General features: G+C 55.2%; 1 protein-coding gene across 1 annotated transcript in view; it reads left to right on the top strand.

The window, feature by feature from the left end:
- The first annotated feature begins 1,861 nt into the window (after nt 1–1,861).
- LOC142922965 (two pore channel protein 2-like) overlaps nt 1,862–7,627 on the top strand; it is a 46,013-nt gene continuing 40,247 nt past the window's right edge. Inside the window, exon 1 of the mRNA XM_076063903.1 lies at nt 1,862–1,929. The gene's annotated coding sequence lies outside the window, so the exon portion shown is untranslated. The remainder of the gene's footprint in view (nt 1,930–7,627) is intronic.

Here is a 7,627-nt window from a genome sequence, read left to right as displayed (position 1 = left end):
CTTCTTCACTGTGCTGGGTATGCTGCTGTTCCAGAGGGGCAAGGTGAGTGTCCTCATCACCTCGTCACTACATCACTCTCTCTCTCTCTACCTCGTCACTACAACTCCCTGTCTCTCTCCACCTCGTCACTACACCTCCCTGTCTCTCTCTCCACCTCGTCACTACAACACCCTGTCTCTCTCCACCTCGTCATGACACTCCCTGTCTCTCTCCACCTCGTCACTACATCACCCTGTCTCTCTCCACCTCGTCACTACATCACCCTGTCTCTCTCACACCTCGTCGCTACACCTCCCTGTCTCTCTCCACCTCGTCACGACACCTCCCTGTCTCTCTCCACCTCGTCACTACACCTCCCTGTCTCTCTCCACCTCGTCACTACACCTCCCTGTCTCTCTCCACCTCGTCACTACACCTCCCTGTCCCTCTCCACCTCGTCACTACAACTCTCTGTCTCTCTCCACCTCGTCACTACAACTCCCTGCATGGTGGTGGTGGTTTGTGCTGGTTGTGCTGAGGGTGGTGGTTGCTGTGGTGGTTGTGGTGATGGTGGTGGTGGTGGTTTGTGGCGGTTGTGGTGATGGTGGCTGTGGTGGTCGTGATGGTGAGGGTGGTGGTGGTGAAGGTGGTGGTGGTGGTTGTGGCGGTTGTGGTGGTTGCGTTGATGGTGGTTGTGGTGGTGGTGGTGTTGTGGTTGCGGTGGTTGTGGTGAGGGTGATGGTGGCTGTGGTGGTGTTGTGGTTGTGGTGAGGGTGATGGTGGCTGTGGTGGTGTTGTGGTTGTGGTGAGGGTGATGGTGGTTGTGGTGGTGTTGTGGTTGTGGTGGTTGTGGTGAGGGTGATGATGGCTGTGGTGGTTGTGGTGGTGTTGTAGCTGTGGTGGTGGTGATGTTGTGGTTGTGGTGGTTGTGGTGAGGGTGGTTGTGGTGGTGGTGTGGTGGTTGTGGTGGTTGTGGTGGTGAGGGTGGTGGTGGTGTTGTGGTTGTGGTGGTTGTGTTGATGTTGGTTGTGGTGGTGATGTTGTGGTTGTGTTGGTTGTGGTGAGGGTGGTTGTGGTGGTGTGGTGGTTGTGGTGGTTGTGGTGGTGGTGAGGGTGGTGGTGGTGTTGTGGTTGTGGTGGTTGTGTTGATGTTGGTTGTGGTGGTGTTGTGGTTGTGGTGGTTGTGTTGATGTTGGTTGTGGTGGTTGTGGTGGTGTTGTGGTGGTTGTGTTGATGTTGGTTGTGGTGGTGTTGTGGTTGTGGTGGTTGTGTTGATGTTGGTTGTGGTGGTGAGGGTGATGGTGGTGGTTGTGTTGATGTTGGTTGTGGTGGTGAGGGTGATGGTGGTGGTTGTGTTGATGTTGGTTGTGTTGATGTTGGTTGTGGTGATGGTGTTGTGGTTGTGGTGGTTGTGTTGATGTTGGTTGTGGTGGTTGTGTTGATGTTGGTGGTTGTGGTTGTGGTGGTGGTGTTGATGTTGGTTGTGATGTTGGTTGTGGTGGTTGTGGTTGTGGTGGTGTTGTGTGTTGTGTTGATTGTTGTGGTGGTGTTGTGGTTGTGTTGATGTTGGTTGTTGTGGTGTTGTTGTGGTTGTGTTGATGTTGGTTGTGGTGGTGTTGTGGCTGTGGTGGTTGTGTGTGGTGTTGTGGGTGTGTGGTGGTTGTGTTGTGTTGTGGTGGTGGTGGTGGTGTGTGTGTGGTGTGTGGTGTTGTGTGTGGTTTGTGGTGGTGGGTGTTGTGGTGGTGATGTTGTGGCTGTGGTGGTGGTGTTGGGTTGTGTGGTGTTGTGGTGGTGATGTGTTGGTTGTGGTGTTGTGGTTGTGTGTGTTGTTGGTAATGTTGCAAGGTGGAGGTCGGTAACTCCGAGTGGCTACTTTCTTTACTTTGAGACGTTCACTCAGTCACTCACCTCGCTGCTCGTGCTGCTCACCACGGCCAACAACCCCGACGGTCAGCAGCCTCCCTCACCACCACCACCAGCACCACCACAACCACCACCACAAACACCACCACCTTCACCACCACCACAAACACCACCAGCACCACCACAACCACCACCACCTTCACCACAACCATCACCACCCTCACCACCACCAGCACCACCACAACCACCTTCACCACAACCACCTTAATAACCACCACCACCTTCACCACAACCACCACAACCACCACCAGCACCACAACCACCACCATATTCACAACCATCACCACCTTCACCACCACCACAAACACCACCACCTTCACCACAACCACCTTAATAACCACCACCACCTTCACCACAACCACCACCACCTTCACCACAACCATCACCACCTTCACCACCACCACCACAAACACCACCACCTTCACCACACCCATCACCACCCTCACCACCACCACAACCACCACCACCTTCACCACAACCATCACCACCTCACCACAAACACCACCACAATACCACCACCTTCACCACAACCATCACCACCCTCACCACCACCAGCACCACCACAACCACCACCACCTTCACCACAACCATCACCCACCCTCACCACCACCAGCACCACCACAACCACCACCACCTTCACCACAACCTTCACCACAACCATCACCACCTTCACCACAACCACCACCACAAACACTACTACCTTCACCATAACCACCCCCACAAACACCACCACCGCAACCACCACCACAACCACCACAACACCACCACAACCACCACAACCACCATCATAACCACCACCACCTTCACCACAACCACCACCACAACCACCACCACAACCACCACCACCTTCATAACCACCACCACCACAACCACCACCACAACCACCACCACAACCACCACAACCACCATCATAACCACCACCACCTTCACCACAACCACCACCACAACCACCACCACAACCACCACAACCACCACCACAACCACCATCACCACAACCACCTTCATAACAATCACCACTACAACCACCACAACCACCATCACCACAACCACCACAACCACCACAACCACCATCACCACCACAACCACCATCATAACCATCACCTTCACCACAACCATCACCACCATCACAACCACCACCACCCTCACCACCACAACCACCTTCACAACTACCACCACCTTCACCACAACTACCACCACCCTCACCACCACCCTCACCACCACCACCACCATCACCACGTTCACCACAACCACCACCACAACACCACCACCACCACCACCACCACCACAACCACCACCACCTTCACCACAACCACCACCACAACCACCACCACAACCACCGCAACCACCATCATAACCATCACCACCTTCACCACAACCACCATCAACACAACCACCATTACCACAAACATCACCACCATCACAACCACCACCACCCTCATCACCACAACCACCTTCACCACAACTACCACCACCCTCACCACCACAACCACCCTCACCACCACACCCACCATCATCACCACATCCACCACCACCACAACTATCACCACCTTCACCACAACCACCATCACAAACACCACCACCATCACAAACACCACCACCACCACAACCACCACCACAACCACTACCACCTTCATCACAACCACCACCACAAACACCACAACCACCACCACCACAACCACCTGTATATGAGGTGCTAGCTTAACAGCACTTGCCCCTGCAGCCTGTTAGAGGCTACACGGGGGATCTTTGTCTGTGTGTGAGGTGCTAGCTAATAGCACTTGCCCCTGCAGCCTGTTAGAGGCTACACGGGGGATCTTTGTCTGTGTCTGTGTGTGAGGTGCTAGCTAATAGCACTTGCCCCTGCAGCCTGTTAGAGGCTACACGGGGGACCTTTGTCTGTGTATCACCATAGTCCTCCTCATCACCATTGTCGTCTTCCCTTCATGAGTTTCATCATCATCATCATCATCTCTTCATAATGACCATGATATAGTGTAACTATCATCACGATCACCATCACCATCGTCATGATCACTATCATCACCATCATTATGATCACCACCACCATTACCAACACCATCGCCACCACCACCACCATCGCCACCACCATCATCACCATCACCACCATAAACCACCACCACCATCACCACCACGATCACCATCACCACCACCATCACCACCACCACCATCACCACCACGATCACCATCACCACCATCACCATCACCACCACCGCCATCGCCACCACCATCACCACCACCACCATCACCACCATCACCACCACCACCACCATCACCACCATCACCACCATCATCACCACCACCATCACCACCACCACCATCACCACCACCATCACCACCACCATCACCACCGCCATCACCACCACCATCACCACCATCACCACCATCACCATCACCACCATCACCACCATCACCACCACCACCATCACCATCACCACGACCACCACCATCACCACCACCATCACCATCACCACCACCACCACCATCACCACCACCACCACCATCACCACCACCATCACCACCACCATCACCACCACCATCACCAACCCCTGCCATTCACCACCAAGCGGCAGTGGTGTCACCACGGCCGTGCCGGGCTAACGGTGAACTTTGCCCGCGTCTGTGTCTGTGCACGGTGTGTCACGTGCCGTGGTGTGTTACGTGTCACGTGTCACGTGCCGTGGTGTGTCACGTGTTGTGGTGTGCCGTGGTGTGACACGTGTTGTGGTGTGTCACGTGCCGTGGTGTGTCACGTGTTGTGGTGTGCCGTGGTGTGACACGTGTTGTGGTGTGTCACGTGTCACGTGTCACGTGCCGTGGTGTGTCACGTGTTGTGGTGTGTCACGTGCTGTGGTGTGTCACGTGCCGTGGTGTGTCACGTGCCATGGTGTGTCACGTGTCGTGGTGTGTCACGTGTTGTGGTGTGTCACGTGCTGTGGTGTGTCACGTGCTGTGGTGTGTCACGTGTCACGTGCTGTGGTGTGTCACGTGCTGTGGTGTGTCACGTGTCACGTGCCGTGGTGTGTCACGTGCTGTGGTGTGTCACGTGTCACGTGTTGTGGTGTGTCACGTGTCACGTGCTGTGGTGTGTCACGTGATGTGGTGTGTCACGTGACACGTGTTGTGGTGTGTCACGTGTCACGTGTCGTGGTGTGTCACGTGTCGAGGTGTGTCACGTGACACGTGTTGTGGTGTGTCACGTGCTGTGGTGTGTCACGTGTCACGTGTTGTGGTGTGTCACGTGCTGTGGTGTGTCACGTGACACGTGTTGTGGTGTGTCACGTGCCGTGGTGTGTCACGTGTTGTGGTGTGTCACGTGGTGTGTCACGTGCTGTGGTGTGTCACGTGTCACGTGTTGTGGTGTGTCACGTGCCGTGGTGTGTCACGTGTTGTGGTGTGTCACGTGACACGTGTTGTGGTGTGTCACGTGCTGTGGTGTGTCACGTGTCACGTGTTGTGGTGTGTCACGTGCTGTGGTGTGTCACGTGTTGTGGTGTGTCACGTGCTGTGGTGTGTCACGTGGTGTGTCACGTGCTGTGGTGTGTCACGTGCTGTGGTGTGTCACGTGTCGTGGTGTGTCACGTGCTGTGGTGTGTCACGTGTCACGTGCTGTGGTGTGTCACGTGTTGTGGTGTGTCACGTGCCGTGGTGTGTCACGTGTTGTGGTGTGTCACGTGTCACGTGTTGTGGTGTGTCACGTGTTGTGGTGTGTCACGTGACACGTGTTGTGGTGTGTCACGTGTCACGTGTTGTGGTGTGTCACGTGTTGTGGTGTGTCACGTGTCACGTGCTGTGGTGTGTCACGTGACACGTGTTGTGGTGTGTCACGTGCTGTGGTGTGTCACGTGCCGTGGTGTGCTGTGGTGTGTCACGTGTCACGTGTTGTGGTGTGTCACGTGTTGTGGTGTGTCACGTGTCACGTGTTGTGGTGTGTCACGTGACACGTGTTGTGGTGTGTCACGTGACACGTGCTGTGTTGTGACACGTGCTGTGGTGTGTCACGTGCTGTGGTGTGTCACGTGTTGTGGTGTGTCACGTGTTGTGGTGTGTCACGTGTCACGTGTTGTGGTGTGTCACGTGACACGTGTTGTGGTGTGTCACGTGACACGTGCTGTGTTGTGACACGTGCTGTGGTGTGTCACGTGCTGTGGTGTGTCACGTGTTGTGGTGTGTCACGTGTTGTGGTGTGTCACGTGTCACGTGTTGTGGTGTGTCACGTGACACGTGCTGTGTTGTGTCACGTGACACGTGCTGTGTTGTGACACGTGCTGTGGTGTGTCACGTGCTGTGGTGTGTCACGTGTTGTGGTGTGTCACGTGTTGTGGTGTGTCACGTGACACGTGCTGTGGTGTGTCACGTGACACGTGCTGTGGTGTGTCACGTGTTGTGGTGTGTCACGTGTCACGTGCTGTGGTGTGTCACGTGTTGTGGTGTGTCACGTGTCACGTGCTGTGGTGTGTCACGTGGTGTGTCACGTGCTGTGGTGTGTCACGTGCTGTGGTGTGTCACGTGTTGTGGTGTGTCACGTGGTGTGTCACGTGACACGTGTTGTGGTGTGTCACGTGTTGTGGTGTGTCACGTGGTGTGTCACGTGACACGTGTTGTGGTGTGTCACGTGTTGTGGTGTGTCACGTGTTGTGGTGTGTCACGTGGTGTGTCACGTGTTGTGGTGTGTCACGTGGTGTGTCACGTGTTGTGGTGTGTCACGTGCTGTGGTGTATCACGTGCTGTGGTGTGTCACGTGTTGTGGTGTGTCACGTGTTGTGGTGTGTCACGTGTTGTGGTGTGTCACGTGTCACGTGTTGTGGTGTGTCACGTGTTGTGGTGTGTCACGTGCTGTGGTGTGTCACGTGTTGTGGTGTGTCACGTGGTGTGTCACGTGCTGTGGTGTGTCACGTGCTGTGGTGTGTCACGTGTTGTGGTGTGTCACGTGTTGTGGTGTGTCACGTGTCACGTGTTGTGGTGTGTCACGTGTTGTGGTGTGTCACGTGCTGTGGTGTGTCACGTGTTTTGGTGTGTCACGTGGTGTGTCACGTGCTGTGGTGTGTCACGTGCTGTGGTGTGTCACGTGTCACGTGTTGTGGTGTGTCACGTGGTGTGTCACGTGCTGTGGTGTGTCACGTGTTGTGGTGTGTCACGTGGTGTGTCACGTGCTGTGGTGTGTCACGTGTTGTGGTGTGTCACGTGGTGTGTCACGTGCTGTGGTGTGTCACGTGACACGTGCTGTGGTGTGTCACGTGGTGTGTCACGTGTTGTGGTGTGTCACGTGACACGTGTTGTGGTGTGTCACGTGCTGTGGTGTGTCACGTGTTGTGGTGTGTCACGTGCTGTGGTGTGTCACGTGTTGTGGTGTGTCACGTGTTGTGGTGTGTCACGTGGTGTGTCACGTGGTGTGTCACGTGCTGTGGTGTGTCACGTGACACGTGTTGTGGTGTGTCACGTGCTGTGGTGTGTCACGTGTTGTGGTGTGTCACGTGCTGTGGTGTGTCACGTGTTGTGGTGTGTCACGTGTTGTGGTGTGTCACGTGGTGTGTCACGTGGTGTGTCACGTGTTGTGGTGTGTCACGTGACACGTGTTGTGGTGTGTAACGTGCTGTGGTGTGTCACGTGTTGTGGTGTGTCACGTGCTGTGGTGTGTCACGTGTTGTGGTGTGTCACGTGCTGTGGTGTGTCACGTGGTGTGTCACGTGTTGTGGTGTGTCACGT

This window comes from Petromyzon marinus, unplaced genomic scaffold (genome assembly GCF_048934315.1).
Source record: "Petromyzon marinus isolate PM22_M1 ecotype Great Lakes invasive population unplaced genomic scaffold, UKy_Petmar_22M1.pri1.0 PM_Scaffold_234, whole genome shotgun sequence".
Lineage (NCBI taxonomy): Eukaryota > Metazoa > Chordata > Hyperoartia > Petromyzontiformes > Petromyzontidae > Petromyzon > Petromyzon marinus.
The sequence above is the reverse complement of the archived record's forward strand: the minus strand, read 5'-3'. Positions and strand labels throughout refer to the sequence as shown.